At 52.2% G+C, this 23503-nt stretch overlaps 1 long non-coding RNA gene across 1 annotated transcript; it reads right to left on the reverse strand.

Moving 5' to 3' along the window:
• Window positions 1-349: 349 nt before the first annotated feature.
• On the reverse strand, window positions 350-10090 carry LOC136561317 (uncharacterized). The gene is made up of 2 exons (XR_010784318.1): window positions 9911-10090; window positions 350-688 (listed from the first exon to the last, which is right to left on the reverse strand). It is a non-coding gene; the product is annotated as an uncharacterized lncRNA (long non-coding RNA).
• Window positions 10091-23503: the final 13413 nt, after the last annotated feature.

Genomic DNA, 23503 nt, shown 5'->3' on the forward strand with positions numbered 1-23503 from the left:
GTATTGGCAGAGGAGTGGGAAGCAGAAGTTCACAGGAACAGAGAAACTCAAGGTGCTCCCAAATATCAGCCCAGAGCCCACCAGCACCACCAGCACTGGGATGGACAGGAGCCACGTAGAGGCTGGAGGAGAAAGCACAGCTCCTGCCAGCCTTGTCCAGCTGTGTTCTGCCAGATTCTTGGCCTCAGGGTCCATCTGACAGGCAGACACCACTCCTGGGAAAGCATCTTGGTTTGAAAGACAGGTGTCTGCCAAGGAAGGCGGGAATTGCCCTTGGAACAGCAAAAAAAATCACCACCTTCCCTCCGAATTATTATCACTTTGAAATTAAGATGTTTTCAGGTGACAATGAGAGGAAAAGGAACAACATTTATTTACTAGGATGTGTAAAAAGGCAAACAAACAACAAAAAGAGCAGAAACCCAAGCGCGGCCTCTCCCGCCTGCGGGCGTGTCCCCTGCGCTGCAGTTTCAGGCACGGCCACCAGGGGCGCTGCTGGCTGCCGGCCGGGCGGGGCGGGGCGCGGTTCCTCCGAGCCGGCAGGGGGCGCTGTGGTGCCGCGGGTCTCCCTCACGCGGGGATGGCGGGCGGCATGGACAGCGAGGTCAGGCCGCAGCAGGAACGGTGGCTGGAAAGGCGGGGAGGAGCAGATACCGCAGGAGGTAAAGATGGAGCTGAAACTCCACAGCTGTAGAAAGAGCCACAGGGTGTCAGGGCAGGCAGTGTAGCAAAAAACTCAGGGCATTGGCAGCCGGGTTCATGAACGTGGCCGGGAGAGGCTTGTCTGGAGGGGAAAAGGGCCCAGGGTTCTGGGTTCTCCCCTGAGGCACAGACTTCTGTCAAGACAGATTTGCTGCCCTCAGGCACTCAGAAACCAAAGTAAAGACCAAAAGCTGGGAACAGGGGAGCTGCCCCTTACCCTAAAGATGGTGAGGGTGCCTTCCAGTGAGGTCGGGTGTTATAAGGTCCCAATGCAATGGCTGCTCCCATGAGCAGAACTTCGTTTGCAGTAGGAGAAGACAGCAGGAGACAGAACCCTGCAATGGTGGCAAATTCTCCCCACAGCAACCCCAGCCTGTCTCCCCTCAGATGCCGAGAGAGAGAGGAGCCAAGCTCAGCTCCCCACCGAAATCTCGAGGTATCTTTGCCCTTCCAAAGAGAAAACCCCCCTGGTAACAGAGTAGCCAACCACACCCTTCACCCATCTTGGCCATTTCCTTTGTCTCTTAAATACCGGTCATTATTTTCTCTTAGCAACATTTGGGACAAAATTCCATGAGAGAAGGAAAAATCCTAACCCCCAACAGAAAACAAGTGCTCAAGGAGAAGAACAGTCCAGCCATTGAGGAGGTGAGAAAGATGGTTCTTTATGTTGAGGAACATCATGGCTCAATTTTTCAGACAATTGTTGGCAATTCTAGACACTCCCAGGCACATCTGGATGAATTTCATGGAGAGTTTGGCCAATGCAGAGAGGTCCTTGATGGCTCCTAACCTCAGAAGGTGACCAGCCCCCAGAACAGGGTGGATCTCCTGGTGAAGCAGCTCACAGCCCTTTGCCAGGCTGGGTTTGCCAGGATTTATCCCTACTGCAGGGTTCCAGGCAGGCCGAGGCAGAGAGGGGCTGAGCCCACAAGCCCCTGACAAGGTCCTGAGCAAACAGATCCCAGCTGTCGCCCTTCCCAGCAGGAAGCAATAAACACACACCTGCTGTGAGGGGAGCTGTGAGGGCTCCGTGGCAGCCACTGCCTTTGCCAGGAGGGATCTGCTCCCTCCTCCCCTCACCATCCCTGGGCAGAAATTCCTGCTCCTGGGATGCCTGGCTGAGGGAAATCAAGCCAAGGGTTGGACCATGCCTGGGATGATGACACATCTCTGCTTCTCGGAGGGTTTTTGGGGTGGAAAAAAGGGAAGTCACCCCCTCCTCTGTACTGCCTCGTGGCATGGAGAACCTAGAGGTAAAGTGGATTTTTGGATGCTCTGTCACTACCAGCTGGGAGACCCCCAGGTCTGTATCTGGTCCAAACAAGCCCAAAATGAGCTTTGTCCCTCAGCATCCTTGTGGGATGCAGCTGGAAAAAATCATTGCTCCTGCTTTGAGCAGAGCAGCTCATGTACCTCAGTGGTGCTTACAAAGATGAATCCCTGTCTGGAAACACTTCCCCTGAATTAATATCCATTTTTTTCTCCATTAGCACTTCTATCAAGACAGATTTGCTGCCCTCAGGCACTCAGAAACCAAAGTAAAGACCAAAAGCTGAGAACAGGGGAGTTGGCCCTCACCCTAAAGTTCAATATGGTTAAACAAAACCTGATTATTCCTATCAATCCTGCTTTCCTCCATGGAGCATTCCCGTGCCACAGCGTCGGGAGATGCTAACTCACCGCTGCTGCCTTTAAGGGAGTTCTTCCTGATTCAGACCAGGGCCAAGGATCAGCTCTGAGTGTCCCCAGCAAGCAGCAGGATGCTCAGGGATTAAGCCTGACATGCATCACCCCTGAGGGACAAGGAGAAGCTGTCCCTGCAGTTTCCCATGGGAAGGGGGAGTGGAGGGGGAGAGCCATTAAGCAGCTCCTTACCCTGGGAATAATTAATCTGCAAAGCCCACGAGGAGGGAACGGCTGTGTTGCCCTCTCCGTGCTCCCATTTCCAAGGGGGAGCCTGGAAGGGTTCCAGTCAGATCCCATCTCCTGGTAGGGGGTCCCTGCTCACCATCTATGGGGTCTTCAAGGGCATGGGAGTCCCTGCCAGCCTGGAAAAGGGCATCCAAAGGGCTGGGCAGGGCCACCTTGGCTCCCTAAAGCAGCACCCAGGGGCGTCCCCAGCGTGCTGAGCCTCGGGAAGGCTGAGCCTGTCCCCAGCCTCCGGGCAGCCTTTCTGAGCTGGAGCGTTTTTAATCTGGAGCTGTGGAAATTCGGGCAGCTCTCCAGCCCTCGGAGCTGTTCTGCAGTTTGGCTTTTAGCTCCTGCACCCAGGGCAGAGGCAGGAGCAGGGCTGTGCCCCCCCAGCTCTGCCCCACACACGGGCATGTGCGCCAGCACATCTCATTGTTATAAATGATCTTCCTGCTTTCCTCAGGGCTTTGGAGCTGGGATCGGTGCAGCAGGAGGCTACAACCAGCCCTGCCGGGGTCTATGGGCAGCACAGCATCCCCAGGGTCACCTTTTGGTTCTGGAGACAGCTTCAGCCCGGTCCTCAGTGCTCAGGCAGAGCCCAGCGGGGCAGAGGGTGATGCAGGCGGGGGAGAACCAGCGTCCTCTGAGAAACCCTCCTGGGGACAAAGCACCAGAAAGCCGCTGGTGAGTGCTACAGCTTTGCAAGAGCCTGGAGCTCTGGAAAAGCAGGAGGGCTCGGCACAGAGGTGCCTTTGGGATGTGCTCTCCCTGCCAGCACCTGCCACCTGTGGCAGCCCCTTCCCCAGCCCTTTGATCCGCCTCCAGCTCCCGGCTCTCCTCGGCATTCGCCTCTTGCTCTCTCTAGGGATTTTCCAGACCACCTGGGGAGAAGCATTCCTGCATTCCCCGTGTGGCCCGCTGCCGGCGTCAGCTCCTGGAGCCAGCCTTGTCTTTGCCTCCATGGCTGCCTTGCTCTGCCGTGCCAAAACCCAGGCTCCCAAAATACTCCGAATTTACAGAGCAATCGCTTTTCCCCAGCTCCCCTGGGCCTGTGGTGAGGGTTTGCAAAAGCTTTTTTATTCGGATGTGCAAACACCAGAGGGTCTAAAGCCACTCTTTAAGCTGAGACTGGCAGGGTTTTATCAACCCAGCGCCTCAGGAAGGTTCACCAGCCCAACCTGCCCTGTTTACTGGGAATTCATTGCTCTCCTGTGCTGCACCAGGCCCAGCTGTTTCACAGCATCACTGCTGGGCTTCCATGGAGAGCATTCTGCAGGATTGCAGGATGGGGCTGTGTGGTCTGTGCTGGCACTGCAATCCCCACCACCCCTGTCCAGCATCCCCTGTACCACGAAACCCCAACTTCACCATAAAAGCCAACCCCAGACGCGCCCCAGTCCCCTCGTCTCTGTCACCCCCATTACCTCCCATGGACTCAGCCTGCAGGATACAGCCCCTGCTCCCCCCTCTGTGTCCAAGGAGAGCCAGCCCCCGGTGGTTTCACCCCCCCTCCTTCCCTTGCAGGCTGTTTTTCTCCTCCTCTCCTCCTTCCATCAAGCAGCAAATATGCTTTCAGAGCAATAAGACGGCTGTTCAGCCTTTGGAACAAATGTTCTCTGCCAGGCTTCGAGCACAGGGGCGGAGGGGGGACTCACACTGATTTAATGACAGTGATTTAAGCAATTTGATCCATTTTTATGGCGCATTTACAGTTAGGGGAAAGGGAAGGAAAAAAAAAAAAAGAGGAGAGAGAGAGAAACACAGGAGTGGAACGGAGGCAGGAAAGGTTAGGGAACGCACCCCAGCAGGCGCTCGGAGAGGGAGAGAGGCTGTCACAAGCTGTTCCCCTGGCTGCTCTGCCAAGGCGAGGCCTCGCCAGCCTCCTGCGCCCGGCTCTGAAATCTGGCTCGTGTCAGCGTCAGCTCCCCGGGGCTGCAGCTCGCCCAGGAGGTGCTGCAAAGCCTCCCCAGGTCACATGGATCCAGGGATGTGGGGTCAGGGTAGGGCAGCACCTCCTTTTCAATGGGAAAATGCAGCAAGGGCACAGCCAAGCCCCAGCTCTCATCCTGCTCCATGAGAGGAGTCCCCCATTCACCCCTAATGGAAATCCCTCCAAGATCCCATCCATTTCCCAGTTCCAGCTGTAGGAATAGAAGATACACTTTTTGGGTGCTGAGGGATAGCTGCCTGTATAAACACACCACATCCACTTGGAATGGAGGTGAAAACAGAGCTCTGAGCTCACCCAGCTCAGAAAACTTTAGCCCCAGAGAGCCTTTCCCATGGTTCTGCTGAGACCTGGCCCCTCATTCCATGTGCTCTGCACAGCTTCATCCTGGCCCCACTCTGTATCTCCCAGCTGGCTCTCAGCATCCCAGAAATTCCAGCCAGATGTGGGCCATGCCAAGGGACCCTGCTGTGGATTGCACCTCGTATTCCACGGGGCTCTCTGAAGGGAGGTGCTGCACCTGTGGGAATGCTGCCAACCCCCCCTGCCCCATCCTGCCCTGCCCTGCCCCTCCAGTGGGGAATGACCCCCAGTAAATCCAGGATGCACCAGCCCAGACATCACAAAGTAACAGAATTGGTGGCCTAACCCTGCTCTTCCCTCGGGAAGAGACCTTGGATATGCCCACACTCAACTTGACAACAACCAGCCAGCTTGGCTCTGTGGGAAAAGGAAGAAATTCCATGCAAAATCCTAAAGGATCCCTCCTGGGGGTCCCCTCTGCCACAGCTGGTGGCTTTGTGGGACCAGAGCTGGCTGAAGCATCGCACTCTGCCCAAATCCTCATGTCCTTGGCAGCACATTGAGGACTCAGTATCAGGGAAAACGCACCTGGACTTACCCTGCTCCTGGCTGGAGAGCAAAGTGAGTCCTGCCTCAGGAAAACTGAGGGGGAAAATGTCATTCCAAGAGAGTTTACATCAATAAACAGACGGGAGCAGCCTTTTACCAAACCCCATCCACAACAAACTTCCAACTGCATCCTCCCACTCCACCTGCAAGGGAAGCCCTGTGCCAAGAGTTCCCCCTGTTCCCAGAGGGTTTGGGTGCTGGTGGTCCCTCACTTTGCTGCTCCATCACTTGTGCAAAGCCAAGGCTGTCCCAAAACATGGATCTCAACTCCTGATATCCCACCTGCAGTGCCCCAGCCTGCTGCAGGCACAGGGATTGGGAAGCTGCAGCACCACTGAAGCTGTCACCCTGCAGAGATGCTGCACAGCCCCATCACTTGAGCATGATTTATCCAGCTTGATGCCCTTTGTATCCCACAGGAATGAGTTGTGGCACCTGGGAGCTCTCTGCAGCATGGGGAAAGGGGCACCCAGGGACTGCACAGCAATGAGGGAGCTCCCAAAGCAGGCTTTGGCAGCCCACACCTCCCCAAGGAGAATGAGGATGGAAAAGGTTGCACAGAGAATCCATCTTCCTGCTTGACTGGTCAGTCCCACAGCCAGGAAAACCCTTCCTGGAAGCCAGTGGAATTTTTCCCTGCTTGTTTCTTTGGTTTTTATTATTTCTTTTTTTTTTTACTATCAAGGCCCATCTGGAGGCTACAAATGCCCTGCAGGTCTATAAGGGATGGGCTTTGAACACATCCCAAAAAGTTCTGCCTGGAGTGCCACCATAGGAGCTGGTGGCACTGACACCTCCATGGATCCAGGGACATCCAGGAGAGCAGCAACCCCAGCCTGGCCTCGGGGGGGTTGTTGCCTTTAAATACCTCCAAAGGAAGAGGGAAAAAAAATACAAGGGAAAAAAATTCCAAGCAGCAAACAAAATAAATCTTCCTCTCCAAGCCAAAACAGAGAGAAAATAGCCAGGGACCTTGGCCGGGAAGTTGTTTATTATAGCCCTGGGGTTCACTGCCAATTTCAGCAGTTGGACAATTTTCCTTTTGCAGCCCAGAAATAGCCACCCCTTCTCTGGGCAGCCCTGGGTGCTGCGAGGGGGGCTCCTCTCCTGGACTCCCAAAACATCCCTGCTCCAGCTTAGGGGGGTCCCTGAGCTGCCCGGAGCCCCCGGCAGGCAGAGGCTTTGCTTTGGCAAAGGGATTTTCGGGAATCACCCGCAAAGCCGAGATCCCGCAGGCGAGCAGAGCCCCGGCCCTGCCTGCAGCGGGATGTGCTGCCAGGCGCAGCTGCCCTCTGGCTTTGTTTCCAGGGATTAAAAGGGAAAAAAAAAGAAGAAAGGACTGAAGCCCAGGAGAGCAGGAGCGATGGACACACCTGCCTGTGGCATCACCCCGCAGCTGCTCCCCCTTCACCCCCAGGAAAGGGGCAGCTGCTGCTCGGTGGGCTCTGGGGGTCCCATGGGAACAGGCAATGCTGGAACAGGAATGGGGAACATCGGGATTGCTGCGTTCCCTTCGCCTCCCTCTCCTCATCCCATGAAGACGTAGGACAAAGGGAAAGGCAGGCTGCCTATAGCACGCGGCCTTTTGTCTTTCAATTAAAAACAAACACAAAATAAGAGCCGGGAGGGACCCGCCCGCTGAGGCCGCGCGGCTCCTTCGCACAGGCGGCTCCGCCGGCTTTCCTCACCCCAAAGGAATCCGCGGGCTGGGAAATCAAATCCACGTGGGATGCGAGAGAACGCTCCTAAGGGGCCACACGCCCCCCTGAAAGCCCCCGGCCCCCCGGGGGAACGCTCCTCCCTCGCAGAGCCGGCAGTGGCACAGCTCCAGCTCCGGCACATTCCCTCTCCTCTCTTCCCTCCCTCCCTGCCATCCCTCTGGTCCCCAAATGTGGGCATGGGGATGGGAAGCTCCTACCCTGCATCCTCCACAGTGGATCCAGCCCCTGGCATCCCCCAGGAGGCTTTGGATGTCCCCAGCCCAGAAGGAGATGCTCATGGTGGTGTTTTACCTCCTGCCCAATGCCGGTGTCATCGCTGCCTTCTGCAGGTGACAACGGCAGAAAGCACAGGGTCCTGGGCCACCAGGTGGGTGGGGAGAAAAGCAGCGTGCCAAAGAGGATCAAGGACAGCTGGATGTTGCAGAAAAGCACCTGGAGGAAGCACACCTGGAGTCTGGGAGCACCGCTCAGTGCCATCAACAGGCCCCAAGGTTGCTGAGTGTTCTTGTAGGAAAGGACTGAGCCCCACGGGTGAGCTCAAAACCCAGGAGATGCTCAGTCCCCTCTCCTCGACCCACTAAACCCATAAAACCACCAGGAAATCGCACTATTGTTACACAGAAGCTGAAACTCTATCTGGCCAAGAGAATTTCCAGAAAAATCTGCTTCACTGCATCTCCCGTATCCCTGAGGCAGAACTGGGGTTTGCTCCCCTCACTGCCCCTGCAAGTCAGGGTCATGTCAGGCTTTTGGCCAGGGCCCCAGGAACCCAATTCCCTGCTTTGTGGAGGAAAAATTAAATTTTCATTCAAATTTTCACTTTGGCAGCCAAGATATCGGCTCAATTTCCACCTGCTGCTCTGAAGCCTTCGCTTTGCATGGGAGAAGCGCACAACTGAGAGTTTTCAATTATAGAGAACTTGCATATAAGGGCAGGAACAGCCAGGAGTATGGATTTGAAGCCTAAAAAACATCAAAATAAAAACAAAATGAGAGGCACTCGGAAGGACACGCTGCCCCAGGAGGGACCAGCTGCTGCTTGGCTGGGTGGAGCAGGACCACCGCTGTCAGCCTATGGATGTGCTTGTTCCAATCTCAGCGCCAACAGCATGTGACACGGAGTTGGGCCCTTCTCTCCCCAAAATCAGCCCTGCAGGTCTGGCTGGGAGGTGCCAGGGCTGAGCTCGAGCCAGGTTTGAAGCAGGGACGTGAGGCAGGTTTGGACCTTTCCCTTGAAGGATGCGTGAGTGGGGCTGCCTCCCCCAGGCTATTGCTGTACCCTCTTCCAGAGGGATAAAAGAGGATTTATCCTCCCTGAAGGGCTGGGGATTCCCACTCTGAAGCTGCAATTAGACTGGAAACTGCTCCAAGTTTCATCAGTGGATTTGGAAAGGTGGGTGGGAGAAGAGGGGAGCTTGGCACTGTTGGGCTTGAATGCAGTGGCCTGGAGCCCCCAGAGCAGCTCATCCCAATGTCCTGTAGGAGAAATTTCCACCTGCATCTCTCAGGGATGGCTCTCTGAGATCCAGCCAGGCTGCTGGGTTGGAACTTCAAGGAGCAGAGGTCCATGAACAGCTGAATCCCATCCCAGCAACCCTTTGTACATTCCAATAAACCCCATCACCATGGGAAGAGCAGTGCTGGCTCCCAAAATCATCCCAGGGAACAAGAAAACACAGCCCGGCCTCCCCAGCTCCAGCATCTCACAATTCCTCCTCCTGTCCCTTCTTCCTTGACAGGAGAGACCATCCCCACCTGGCTCTGACCTTTCAGGTGGGTGCAGAGAGTGAGAAGGTCCCTAAATATCATCCCAGATGTCCAGAAATTTCCCCCCAGGCTGCCAGAGCAGGCAGGGAGCCCCTGGTTTGCAACCTGGAGCTGCACAGAGCCTGATGACCCCCCCAAGCCCAGCCTTTCACCTCAGTATCAGCAAATCCCAGTATGTGGGACCACCAGGAATGTGACATTTGCCAGAGCCCCTGCAAGGAAAGCCAAGAATTGGGGCAGGATCTGCAAAAGGCAGGAGCAGGGAAGCCTTTGGGGACACATTAAGGAGACTTTGCAGGAGGAGATGCTGCTGACGCTCTGCAGACACCCAGCATTTTCCAACAGATCCAGACACGATCCTGCTCTCCAAACTGGACCCCATGGAAAAGGAGGAAACCACATGGCCGTGTCCCCCCTCCCAACACCCAGCTCCTCCGGGGGGCTCAACCCCACTTCCTCAGGGACCTTCCCAAGAGCAGCCCCTGCCCTTCCTCCCCCGCTTTCAGCCTGAGCACCAGCGTCTCTCGGAGCCATCCCGTATCCGATGCTCGCCCCCTGGCCGCCATGGGGGACTCCCGTGCCCCCCCTCCAGGTCCAGCTGCACGGCACACCCGAGGGGCCCGGCAGCAGCTGCCTTGGCCCGGCTTCAAGCCCGGCACTGCTCGAGAGCAGCTTGTTATTTCGGTCCTGCTCCGCGGTTATTTTTAGAAAGCGCTGAACACCCCTTCTCCCAAACGGCTCCTCCAGGGATGACCTTGCGGAGCTGCAGCCGCTCACTCCCTGCTCCAGCGCCACCCCTATCCTCGGGGACTGTCACCCACCGCCCCCAGGGTCCCCGCCCTGTGCAAATCCCGGTGGCAGCAGGGCGAGGAGGGAGGGGGATGAAGGCTGAACTACATCTCAACCCCTGCCGCCATCCAGGTTCGCTCCCGGTTTCAATTATCACCTGCTGGAGCAGCAGCTGCCGAGTGCCGGGAACTCAAAGCGAGTCAACAAGGTCTTGTTGTTTCAGCTGCTCGGGGGCACGGAGCTCCGTGCGCTCCCCCTCCCTACATCTCCGCGGGGATGCAGCGGCCCCCGCTCGGCCCTGTGCGTGCAGGGCTGCGGCGCTTCCATCATTGCCCCATCCCGCTCTCCCCGGCAAGGTAAACGCTGCTGGAGCTGCCGAGGGGGGAGCGGAGAGAAACAACCAACAAGGGAAAAAAAAATAAAGAGAAAGAAAGGAAGAAAAAAAAAAAAAAGCCCCAAGAAGCAGCCGCTGCACAGAGGTTATCCGGGGGACAGAGCAAATAATTGGCGAGGCGAACAATGCATTTTAATTAAACCTCTGCAGGAAACGAGGGGAGGGAATCAAGTTAATTGCATGGAGCGGGAGCAGGAGATTAAAAATGCTCTTTGCTCAGAAGATGGTGGCTCCCATCCGCCTTTGCTGAGGAAAACAAGGCCACCTGGGGTGGCAGTGCCGGCGTGGGGACACGCAGCTCGCTGGCTCTGCCGGGGCTAGGTGTGACAGCAGGGGCTGGGGGGATCGTGCTGATCCCCTCTGCCAAGGGGCTGGGGGCACCTGGTCCACAGGGATGGGTACAGGTGTGGGAGCTGTTCCTGGGAAGTCCCACAGGGATGGGGACATTGCTTGTGTCTGCAGGAAAAGGGCCATGAGATACATCCCAGGGGATGTGTCCCATCACAGCTCTGCCCTTGCCCTGCTCCATGTCCTCTGCTCAGCCCAGGGTGTTCCTGGCACTCTCCCCATGAAAAACCATCAGCATTTACCTTTTCCTGCCCATGATACTTCAAATTTCACCTCTCTCAGCTTGGGACCCTCTGTTTTTTTTCTCAACTACTCCCTTTCCTGATATTTCAAGACCTTGTTTTTACCCCATCTTGGACACCACAAACAGAGAGCCCCAGAAGAGCAGCACATCCAGGCTCCTCTCCTGCTCAAGAGAGGAAGCAGCACCACAGACTCCAGGCTGCTGGAAGATGGGGGCAGGACCGAGCAGCCCACGCCTGGCACTGGCACAGGGGAGCGCTCCCAGCCCACCCCCATCCCCCTGGGCACCCATCCTCACGGCATCCAGGGCAGGAGGCACCAACCTCTGCCCCGAGGCAATTTGTGAGCTCCAAACCCTGCCCTGCCTCCCGCCGCCTGCTAATGAGCCCCAGCCCGCTCCGCCTGCCATGAGAACAGCAATCAGAGCCACCACTCGCCTGCTAGGAACAATCTCCCTCCTTCCCTCCTCTGCATAAATTTCCCAGGCTGTGGTTTTCAGCCTCTTATCCCACATAGCTTTATTCACAAGAGAAGTCCCACGGGGGGCAAGGAAATTACTCCAGCGAGGAAAATTACCCGGGCACGGGATGCACACCCAGGGCACCAGGAGAGGGGCTGGGGTGGTTTGGTTTTTTGCACATCATCGAAACCAAAATAAATCCACGGAGGGAACTCAGAGCAAAGCCTTGCTCCTGACCACGGGTAAGAGGCAGACAAATTATAGCAATTAAAAAGAAGAAAGAGGCATGTGGACTTTCATATCCACAAACCTCAGGACGCAGCCTGTGGGGGAGAGAGCGTTTCCCAGTCACACACAGGCAGCAAAGCCGGCTCACATCACAAAACACTCCGTGTCCTCAGAGGCACAAGCTGTCCCTCCAGGCACCGGTGCCACCAGCGTGAGCACGGGGCTGGGACAGCCTGTCCCTGCACAGGATGGCTGTCAGCAGCAGGACACAGGCTGTATTGTCCCCAGAGCTGGAGATTGAATTGCAGGTTGGCCCTCCCCGCTGTGCACAAGCGCTGCCCTGATGGGAAACGAGAGTTCAGCCGAGATCTTCCGCTTTTCCCCTGCAGCTGCAGGCGGACAGGCAGGAAAACCACAGAGCTCTGCTCAAACGCTCACACCGAGCAGCTTTCCAGCCAGAGAAACGCTGCTGCTGCTTCACCACATGCTTAAATTGCATGTTGGGAGGGAGGAAATTGGCCACTGTTTTCACCCCAAAGCTGTGGTGGAGCCAGGAGGTGAAGCCCATCACGCTGACAGTGAAATGGCTGCAGCACCCCCAGGCTGTTTGTTCAACAGGAGCATCCCCAGTGGGAACAAGGCTGGATTGCACTCAGCATCCCCAGGAAAAGGGAGGGAAGGGCGAGCAGAACCAGCAGGGCCAACCCAAAATCCCAAACACCCCCTTGCTGCTGCCTCCCCATCACTCCTGGGGCTGTCCCAGCGCACCTGGGGGTACCCACGGCACCCCTGGAGAGCTGCAAAGATCCCTGGCTGCCAGCAGGGCTGTGGGAACACTCTCTGTGCCTGCCATGCTGCAGGGACAGGGACATTTGGCAGCTGCCTGCCGGGAAGGTGTCTGGAGTGCAGTGGGAACATGAGTCAGAGCTCCCTGCTCTCCCTGACATCTCCCTCCTGCTCATTTATTCACCACGTCAAATATTTGCCCTGCGCAGACCCGCGTTATCCAGGAGGGTTTTTTTTTCCTTTTTTCCTTTCTGCTGGCAGTGACAGCTTCAAAAAAGCCACCACAGTGCCATCTTGGGAAACTTGACCTCCCAGCTAAGCAGTTCCAGCCTCCTTTTCCTCGCCTGCTCCAGGGACCGGCTCCTCTTCAAGCAGCCACCCCCTCTGTGAGGGATGGAGGGGCTGGATGCCAAAACCCACAGGCTAAAGCAGCAACCCACAGGGCTGCAGCAGGGAAAGGTCATTTCAGACCCACTTCCAGCACAGCCTGAGTGACAGCAAAGCTGGGAGACTGAGGGAAGCAAGCAGTGGTCCTGCTGTCCCCTCATGTCCCCGAGCATCCTGCCTGGAAGTGGCACACGCAGTGGCAGGAGAGGCCAGCCAAGGAAAACTGCTCAATTTTGCCTCCCTTCAGCAGGGAAGTAGCTTTGCTGGCTGCCAGCCCCACAGCAATCCCCTGAGGACCTCAGCCTTTGCCTTTTTTTGAGCCACATCCCTGGATTTCTTGCGGAAAGGGGTGCTCACACCCTGAATTCCCAATCCCCAGCGAGAAGGAAAGGTGTCCATCCTTTATTAAAAGCTAAAGGCTGGAGAAGGTGACCTTGAGCAGAGGTGACACAAGAGAATTCACGTCCCCACCTGGCCCCACGGGATTTTTATCCCAGGGTTGCAGCCAAAAATGTCCCATTTCATGGAGAAAGTGCAGAAATGGCTCATAAAGCACAAGCTTGGGGATGCAGCTGAGCAGATCAGCTGCCAGATGAAGACAGCGTGCTCTGGGGGAAAACACACCTGCCTCCCTCCTGGCTGGAAAAGGAGGAGGAAAATCTCCCTTCAGCCTCCATTCCCAGCAAGGACACACACAAGGCTTTCACCTTTTACAAGAGCTGCCCAGGATCAGGGCTGGCATTTCTTGCTGGTGGGGGCTCCAGAGCCTGCTGGTTGGTCCCAAGCCAGCCAGCTCAGCATTCCTCCTCTTCCTTGGGAAGTCACAACACATGGAAAAGCCTTAGGGCTGGAATAAAACTACAAAAAGCTTCTGCAGTGCTGTCAGAAACAGCACCAGGAGAGAAGGGAACTGCCTGGTGGGTTTGGCCCCCTCAGTCCTGCATCCTGCTCCATCCCTGAGCTCCAAACCCAGCCAGCTCCAGAGGCAGAGAAATCATGCTGATTTCCTGGGATTTTCCAGCTTATCCACTGTTTACAGAGCTGTCCATCTCTCTTTGCTGTGGAGGGGCAAATTTGGCTGAGCCCACGGCAAGGACTGCTGGCAGATGAGCTCAGAGTCCTTTGGGGAAACCAGCAGGGGAAAATCCATCTCAGCCAAGACACCCCCTGCGTCTCCCAGCTGGACAAGGAGCTACAGTGACCTTGTCCAAACATGGCCTGGAGTTGGAAGCGAGGAAGGAGAGGATGTGACTCACATCTGGGATGTGGCCACAGAGGACAGATGTGTTTTATTACTGTCCAGCCCCTCTCTGCAGCTCTGTCTCCGTGACTCAGCCTTGCCTTCAGGCCCTTCCTAAAGGAGCCACAGCACAGCCCTTCCCAGCAGCTTCCCTCTGCTGCAGTAAAACTGATTTGGGAAGTTCAGGCTCCTGTGAAGGGGAAAGAATAAATTAAAACAAATCAAAGTTATGTTTCTGCATGGGAATCTTCCAATTTCAGTTGTAAGTCATTCAGAGAAGGATAAAATCAGATGTTTTAGTGGCAGGATTCATCTCTTTAGAGACTTTAAAGCTAAACATGCCCCAATCCCAATGGGAAGGACAGGGAGGAATCCCCTGGGTTTTCTTGGACACTTCCAACAGGGCAAGAGGAAACATCTGGAGATGTTCCATGTCTGGAGGGAGGAATAGGGGGATTTCAGCAGATCTTCCCGCAGTCAGGAGGAAACTCAGCAGCATGTAGTGGAGAGAGTCCCAAAGGGCTGAGACCAGGCAGAGCCACCATGTGTTAGACATCAGAGGATCGAAAGAGGGGAGCTCTGCAGCCAGCTGGGTTCAGCTCATCCTTTCTGGCCCTTCCTGTGAATCCCCACTTAGCTCCTCTGCCTTGGGAAGGGCTTCCCTTGCCACACCAACCCCAAGAGCCTTTAGCACACTCACCTGCACTATTTACCAGGTACCGAGGGACACAGGGGTGACAGCCCTGCCCAGACCCCCCTTCCCAGCTGTGCTTTTCCCGGAGGGAGAGCAGCTGGAGCCCATCAACCGAGCTTTTCCAGCCACATCCCGGCCTCGACAGCCCCGGGAGCCAAAGCTCCGTGAGCCCCCCGGGGCCAGCGGTGCAGTTCGCCTGGCAGACACTGGATGGGGCTGCGAAACCGGTCACCGGCACAGCTGGCACGGCCGGGGGGCACAGCGGCCCCTGCCAGGTGTTTTGGGGTCCCTCTTTGCGGGTGCCAGGCTGGCCGGGTCACAGCTGCCACCACTCACTGCGCCGGGCACCAGGTGGCTTCAATCCGGGCTCCACCTCTCCTGGATGCTGAGTGAGAGCCTGGCAGCACCTGGGGAGAGCTGGAGGCTTCACCTCCCAAAGCTTTTCCATGTTCTGAGCACGGAGATGGGAAGGGAGAGCGGGAGTTCCCGTCTTGTGAAATGCTGATGAAGGTTTCTGCTGCAGTGGCAAGGTGAGGTGAGTTTCCTCCCTCCCACCTGCCTGAATCCCAGCTCTTTGAGGGACTTTGGACAAGGACACAGAGGGTCAGGACCAGAGGGAATGGCTTCACATCGTCAGAGGGCAGGGTGAGATGGAAAATCGGGGAGAAACTCTTCCCTGTGAGGATGGGGCGGCCCCACAGAGCAGCTGTGGCTGCCCCTGGATCCCTGCAAGTGTCTGAGGCCAGGCTGGATGCTGTGTGCTTATTTCTGGGACTTTCACCTGTTTTTCCAGCATCTTCTTTGCTGTGTTGTGCTTTGCTCTTTGCTTAGTGCCAGCTGTCATGTGCTGAGGGGATGGGTGAGGACCAGAACCTGGGTGCTGGGGAGTTCTGAGCTGGCTGATCCTGCGAGCTGGGGCCTTGGCTGTGGCAGAAGGGCTGCTGGGTGAATTTTGGCATTGTGCCGCCACAAACCCACTCCAAACAAAGAGCACTTTGTGGGCACGGCGCTGCCCTTTGAAGTCTCAGTGGTGGCTGTTACCAAGCAGGTGTTATCGGGGAGATGTTGATTCCATCACTTCCTGTCCCCAGGCTGGGCTGGCTCTGTTGCCTGGGCACAGGCTGCTGTCCCCTCTGCAGGGCCATGTGCAGAGCCCCCTTTGCCTTGGCAGGGATGGTGGCAGTGACACTCCCAGCCTTGCTGTGATGCCGCCCTTGTCTCTGCTCTGCCCCCAATCCCTCGGGAAGCTGCTCCGTGCCCTGCCCTGGATCATTAACCATTTCCTTTCCATCCTCTCTGCAGCAGGGCCAGCAGCTGCATTACTGCTGTGGGCAGCTGGGCTGGGAGGAAGGGGGTGCAGGGATGGGCAAGTGTCACAATACGACACGAAATGAATGACACTCACACGCTGAGATGTCTAAGGAAAAAAAATGTGTTTATTTCTGGACCTCGGTATTTATCATTTAGATTTTTATTATTTAGAATTTATTATTTAGAATTGTTCTTTTTGTTATTTAGAATTGTATTGTTTAGAATTCTAAAAGTGGCTATGGATTGAAGGATGAAATTGCCACTTCTCTAACTACATTGATCAAACTAACAGTCTATCAATTCTCTCTTCCTCTAGAAAGGAATGCAAAACAATCATTATTTACATGAAAAGGGCGTGAGAAACTCCATTACAAAAATGTAAACATCAGGAGGCTTAGAAGGACTTTAGAAGAACAGGGTGACAGGCAAGCTCTGCTCCCTGGAGTGCTGTGGGTGGGCAGAGCTGGGCAGGGAGAAGAGCAGCAGCCAGGGGAAGCCTTGGCAATGCTGCAGGGCTGCCTTTGACTGCTGGGCTCCTGCTGGGGCAGCAGGATCAGAGCTTGTGGAGTGTCCTGGGTGTCCCGGCTGTGCCTGGCTGCTCAGGGACGTGCTGCCTCCCAACGGTGTCCTGGGGACACAGCTGGAGTGGGCAGCTGTGTGTTGGCCCCTCTTTGGGAGCAGGGTCAGTGGCCTGAGCTCGAGGGCTCCCTGTGCACGCTGAGAGCAGAGTGGCAGCGGGGACGCGGTGTCCAGGGGGCAGTGGCACAGGACATGGCTCTGCCCCACAGCTTTTGGGGGATGCAGATGGGGACAGTGCTCAGACAGCCCATTCTTCCCCATTCTTCCTGCCCCTAACAGCAAATTCTGTCTGCCTTGGGCTCCCCTGGCCTGCACTGGTGGTGTTTGATCCATTGCACCAAAGTGCCTGTTCTCATTTGGCTTACAATTATTAACCCCTGTATTGCCTTTTGATCGATTATCAGAGCCTGAAATGACCTCAAAGAACCCCTGTGACATCAAGTAACTCCTCTCTGAGACTTCAGGAAAGGGTAGAACCAGGGAGGAATTGCCTCATCACCTTAATCACTAACTGGGGATTCTTGTCAGTCATGCTAATTTGCTAAAAATACAAAATTGTAAATATTTATAGGGCGTGTTTTCGTTCAGTGTGTCATGCACATAAGGATCCTTTCAGAGGGAACCCCTTTTTATCACCTAAACCAGTCTGGCTCACAATTTTAGCACCAGGGAAAAGGTTTTGGTTCCTGGTGACTCCACCAGGACTTGTGGCACAGCTGCTTGGACTGGGGTAAACCCTGCCCCACCATCCATAATTTTTAAAGAAATTGTGTGTTCTTCATGGTGCTCCAGGAAACTGCAGGAGTTCCAGAATCCAGCATGGGAATAGAGGTACAATAAAAGGCATTTTGTTGCTAGCGTTTGTGGGTTTGCATTTGGAGATCTCTTGTGGGGGTTTTTTGGGGTGGGAAAGGGGCAGAAGGGGTGTCCATGGTGGGGGGGTTTGTCCATTCCCTGTGTTTTGTTCTTCCCTCAGTGTTGGAATGCCAGCCTCTCGGAGTTCCTCAGAGAGAGGGATGAATGCAGGCGTTGAATTAAAGCCTTTAGACAAATTAAGATAGCCACAAATTAAGATATATTAAGCCACATAGTAGAAGTGTAGGTTTAAGTTTGAAGTAAGTGGAAGTGTAAGTTACAGTTTTAAGTGAGTAGAAATACATTTTAAGTGCCTTAAGAAACTGTGTTAGCTAGTAAAGGCCCTAAGGCCTAGTTTAAAGTTCAGTAACTTAGTTCCAGACTTAACAAAAACATAGCAGAGCTTTGTCTGTGTCTCTAGAACAGACAGAACTGTGTGTGTAAATAGATAGAGCTACTCATGTGCATAGATAAACTCATAGATGGAAATTTAAAGTAAGAAAACAGATAGTATATTTGTGTAGATAGATTAATATTATATATGTAGGTTTTTAGGTAAGAACTGACACTACTTTTGCACATTAGAATTAATTTAGATTGGTTTAGAAAGAGTGTTTTAGAATTGTGCTTTTAGAAGATTGGATGATTTAGGGATAAAAACATAAATTCTGTTTATTATGTGTATTGAGGTGTTTGGCATGGAGGAACAAGAAGAAGAAAGAAGAAAAGGCTGTGGTTCCTGCTGCTCAGGACATTGGACATTGTGCAGGGAACAACTTCTGCTGCTGTTCCTCACAGAACCTGGGACTCTGCAGCACAGAGCAGCCCTGAAGCTGCAGCTTCTGCTTGGGACTCCATGCCAGAAAGATTTTAGCATGGACTTTAATACTTTAGTATGGACTTTTAAACTTAGAACTCTTTGTCTTTGAGACTGATGTATTCATATATATTAAATATAGAATAGATTAAATAATTTAATAAATAATATAAAATTATATATTATATAATATACAAAATATAAACATATAAAATATTTTTAAATATAAAAATAACTTTATACAAAATATAAATTATATAAAAATACATATAATTATATATTACATAATTGATTAAATATTATACAATAAATTATATATACATATAGAAATTAATTATATAATATATAATTGCATAGAATGTATTATTATTATTTAGTCTATATTATATATTATATCTATAATACATATAATATATGTAATCTTTTTATATGTAGATAAATATATAAAATATATTAAAATATATAGATATATTAAAATAAATTCAAAACAAATATATATCAAAATTAATAGTAAATTAATTTTGATATATTAAAATTATATAATAATTTAATATATAAAATTAATGATATATTAATAATTTATTATTAATATATCAATATTAATAATATTGATATATTAATAATGAATTAATATATAATAACAATATATATGTAAATTAATAATATATAACAATATATATTATGTATATATGTTATTATATACATTATATATAACATATTATATTATAATAATACATTAATGTACATATAATATATGTATATTAATGTGTTATTTATAATATAATATGTTATTATATATAATGTATATAATACATATGAGATATGTAATCTTTTTATATATAATAAATATATAATATATATATGTATATTAAATTTAAATAAATATATAAATTAACAAATATGTGTATATATGTAAAAATAATAATAAACAACTTTATAGCAACCACCAACTGCTCATTTCTCCCTGAAGACCCCAGACCCAAGACAAGCTCACTCTGCCTGCAGACTGTCCCTGCACAGCTCAGCCTGTGCCCAGGGTTAAGTGTCACTCCTTGCAGTGTGTCTGCATTTCCAGGAGCTTGGTTTTGTTGTCTGATACTTGCAAGGTTTTTTGTTTGTTTTTTTTTTAATCTATAAAAAAATAAAAAATAAAATAAGTGAAAATAAAGTACGGCTTCAAAGGTGGGGGTAGTGGAGTTTGCTCCCCCAAGCAGCAGGTTTTGTGTTTCCCCTTGAATCCCAGAGATTCCAGTCCCAGGCCTGGTCAGCCAAGGTTTTTTCTCTCGTGTTTTTTTTGCCCCTGCCTGTTCAGGGACGGCCCAGGGCAGGGTGAGCCCCTCTGGGAGTGCAGAACCTCCCCACAAATCCAGGACCCAGGGGCTGCCAACTCTGCTCTCAGCAGCTTTGTCCTGTTTGGAAATGCAAACATGGGCTGCATCTGCAGAAAGTAAAGATCCCCAAAACTGCCCATTCAATTCAATAATAAAACACTCCTAACATGTAAAACCATCTTTTATCATGGAAGAGCTGCTTTGGAATTCTACAGAGGTGTGCCCAATGCAGAAGCTGGAGCAAGGAGGGACCTGGCCTCCCTTTGGCAGTTTAGAAAGTGACTTTATGTCAGGATTATTGTGAAAACTCCCTCAGCAACATTGGAATGAGATTTTGTGCACTGAACTCTTCTTTGTATTTTCCTGAGGTCACAGAGGTTACTTGGGGTCATTTGAGGCCCTGATCGGGGTTACTTGAGGTCACTGAGTTCATTTGAGGTCATGATCAGGGTTACTTGAGGTCATAGGGGTCGTTTGAGGTCATGATCGAGGTTACTTGAGGTCATAGGGGTCGTTTGAGGTCATGATCGAGGTTACTTGAGGTCATAGGGGTCGTTTGAGGTCATGATCGGGGTTACTTGAGGTCATTGGGGTCATTTGAGGTCATGATCGGGGTTACTTGAGGTCATTGGGGTCATTTGAGGTCATAGGGGTTACTTGAGGTCATTTTATCATTTTTCGTTCCTCCAGGGGTTACTTGAGGTCATTTTGAGTCCCTCTTTGGGGTTACTTGAGGTCATTTGAGGCCCTGATTGGGGTTACTTGAGGTCACAGGGGTCATTTGAGGTCATGATCGGGGTTACTTGAGGTCATTGGGGTCATTTGAGGTCACGATCGGGGTTACTGCAGGTCACAGGGGTCATTTGAGGTCATTTGAGGACCTGATCAGGGTTACTTCAGGTCACAGGGGTTATTTGAGGTCATTGAAGTATTTTTTAAATTGATCTGGGGGTTACTTGAGGTCATTTGCATCTGTATTAATTGAGTGTGGGGTCAAATGTGGACACAGGGGTTCCTTGGGGTCAGTTGTGTCCCCATTAATTGATCAAGAGGTCAATGGGTGCACAGGGGTTAATTCTTCTGAGCTGTGGCCATTTGGGAAGGGACACTTTGTGTAATGGATCAAACAGTGCCAGTCCAGGCCAGGGGAGCCCAAGGCCCCAGGTGACACCAGTGCCCTGTGGTGTCACCCATCCTTTGCCCTCTGTCCTCTCAGCATCGTGACAGAGGCTGGTTTTTAGCTTTATTAATATTTATTATTAATTTGCAGTATTATTTATTGTATTTATAGTATTAGCATTTATTATCATCTCCTGTAAGCAGCAGCATCTATGGAATTGGTGTTAGCTATTAATACAATCATCAATAAATTCTACTGTTGGGATTACATTATCAGTTAAATTATCTATTAAATCTATTATCTAAAAAGTATCTATTAAAATTATCTAAAAATTTTCTATTAAATCTATTAAATTCTATTTACAATATTATCTTTTAAGATCCAGTAGTACAATCACCTATTACAACATAAAACTATGATTATTTCTTATAATAAACAGTAGATTTATTAATATTGGCAATTAGCAATGTATTATTAGCTGCCACAGGGGTATAAATCCTATTGGAGCCTCCATGGGATTAAGGAATTCCCTTCCCACCCTTCTGTTTGTGGGAGCAAATTCCTCAACTCAGCTTTGAACCTTTATTTTCACACAGATTAAAAAAGCCTTGCAACTATCAGAACCAAAAAAATCCCAACTGCTGGAAATGTTCACAAATAAAATCCAATAAATAAAATCCCATAAATCCAAATAAAAATACATCCAACCCTTTCAAAGCTTTTGCTGGGACACCAGGTGTGGCAGGGGACAGCTCCTGTCTGGTCAGGGCTGTGCTGGGGACAGCCCTGGGACACCCAGGGGACAGCAGAGCTCTGAGGGTGTCACTGAGAGGGGCTGGGACAGGAGCTCAGGGCAGGTTCCTGCTCGTGTCCCCTCCCCAGAGCAGGGCCACAGAGGGGTTTGACCTGGGGCTGGCAAGAACTGAGCACAAAACCCCTGAGATGTCCCTGACTGCTCTGTCTGATCTTGATTCAGCACCCCTAAAATAAACCCAGAGGGGAGAGGAGAGCCCTGCCCCTCACACAGCTCCAAACCAGGCATCCTAAAACTTTCCTGTGGGAAGAGCAGTGCTGGCTCCCAAAATCATCCCAGGGAACAAGAAAACACAGCCTGGCCTCCCCAGCTCCAGCATCTCACAATTCCTCGTCCTGTCCCTTCTTCCTTGACAGGAGAGACCATCCCCACCTGGCTCTGACCTTTCAGGAGGGTGCAGAGAGTGAGAAGGTCCCTAAATATCATCCCAGATGTCCAGAAATTTCCCCCCAGGCTGCCAGAGCAGGCAGGGAGCCCCTGGAGCTGCACAGAGCCTGATGACCCCCCCCAAGCCCAGCCTTTCACCTCAGTATCAGCAAATCCCAGTGTGTGGGACCACCAGGAATGTGACATTCGCCAGAAATTTCCCTTCAGGCTGCCAGAGCAGGCAGGGAGCCCCTGGTTTGCAGCCTGATGAACCAGCCCCCCCAGGCCTACACCTCAATATCAGGAAATCTTCAAGTTCCCTTCCCACCCAAACCCGCTCCAGGAGTCTTTGCCAGCTGCACCAGTGGGATTTTCCCAGTTTCATCCCCAAAGCCAGAGAGGATGTGAAGATGCAGCCCCAAAGCAGAGGCTGAGCCCAGGGAGAGGCCCAGCCCCGCATTGCAGATCCTGGGCAGCCCCAAATTCCCTGCAAGCTGCTGCCAGCCCTCCCAGCAGGGCCCTAAATCCACCCGGACCTCCCTGGCTCCAGCTGGCTGAACAAGCTGGCAACAGCAGCAAGAGAGGCAAAGCCTCTTCTACTGAGGGGAAAAAAAAAAAAAAAAAAGATTGGGAGAGGTCTCCATAAATCCTGAGGCAGTTACTGGTGGAGAGGACTCCCCTCCTCCTGCTCCACACTGCAGCACAAATTATGGCCCCAGCTTCGCTGTTGTTCAGTGATGAACATCTGAAAAGGCTGTGACAGATGAGAGGAGGGATGATTTAACAGCCATAAATCCAGCCAGCTTAGAGGTGTTTTTACAACCAAACCCATCTTGAATCCCCTCTGTTATGAATACTTATCACTCCCAGACACTGCCACAATGGAAAGATTTTTAACAGCTTTAATAGAGACGCAATAAAACCCCCAGAGCCGGGCGAGCAGCCGTCCTTTGATCCCTCCCGAGGGAGGGAGAGGGGCTGGGAGCTGCTGCCTGGGCTCAGCCTTGAAGGGGCAGGGCTGCAGCAGCCTCTGGGCTGACCCTGGCTTTAATGGATGGGTGGAATCACCCCAGAGCTGGATCAGCTTCCCCAAAGCTGCTGCATTTAATTCATTAATTAATTACCACCGGGCAGGGAAGGGGGACAGGGGACAGGCTGGGCCTGTGACATTCAGTACCTTCTCCAGGGGCTCCTCCTGCAGTCCCCACCTCACACCTGCCCTGGCCCACCTGCAGGGATTTAAACCAAGGCTGCATTAATGACCCCCCTGGGTGTGGTGACACCACTTTTTAACAGTAATGACTAAATTGGCTCAATGGCCACCACCTGAGCAGGACAGGGACACTGTCCCTTGGCACTTCCCCAGCAGGACAGGGATGTTCTCCCTTGGCACTTCCCAAACAGGACAGGGATGTTCTCCCTTGGCACTTCCCCAGCAGGACAGGGATGTTCTCCCTTGGCACTTCCCAAACAGGACAGGGATGTTCTCCCTTGGCATTTCCCAAGCAGGACAGGGATGTCCTCCCTTAGCACTTCCCCAGCAGGACAGGGACACTGTCCCTTGGCATTTCCCAAACAGGACAGGGATGTTCTCCCTTAGCACTTCCCAAACAGGACAGGGATGTTCTCCCTTAGCACTTCCCCAGCAGGACAGGGACACTGTTCCTTGGCACTTCCTGGAGCTCAGGAGATCTCCCAGCTCCAGGGTAACTGGTCATGGATCTCACACCCTCCCAGGCTGGGATTCAGCAGCCCCAAATCTCATCTCCACTTCCTA

This window comes from Molothrus aeneus, chromosome 11, assembly GCF_037042795.1.
Source record: "Molothrus aeneus isolate 106 chromosome 11, BPBGC_Maene_1.0, whole genome shotgun sequence".
Taxonomy (NCBI): Eukaryota; Metazoa; Chordata; class Aves; order Passeriformes; family Icteridae; genus Molothrus; species Molothrus aeneus.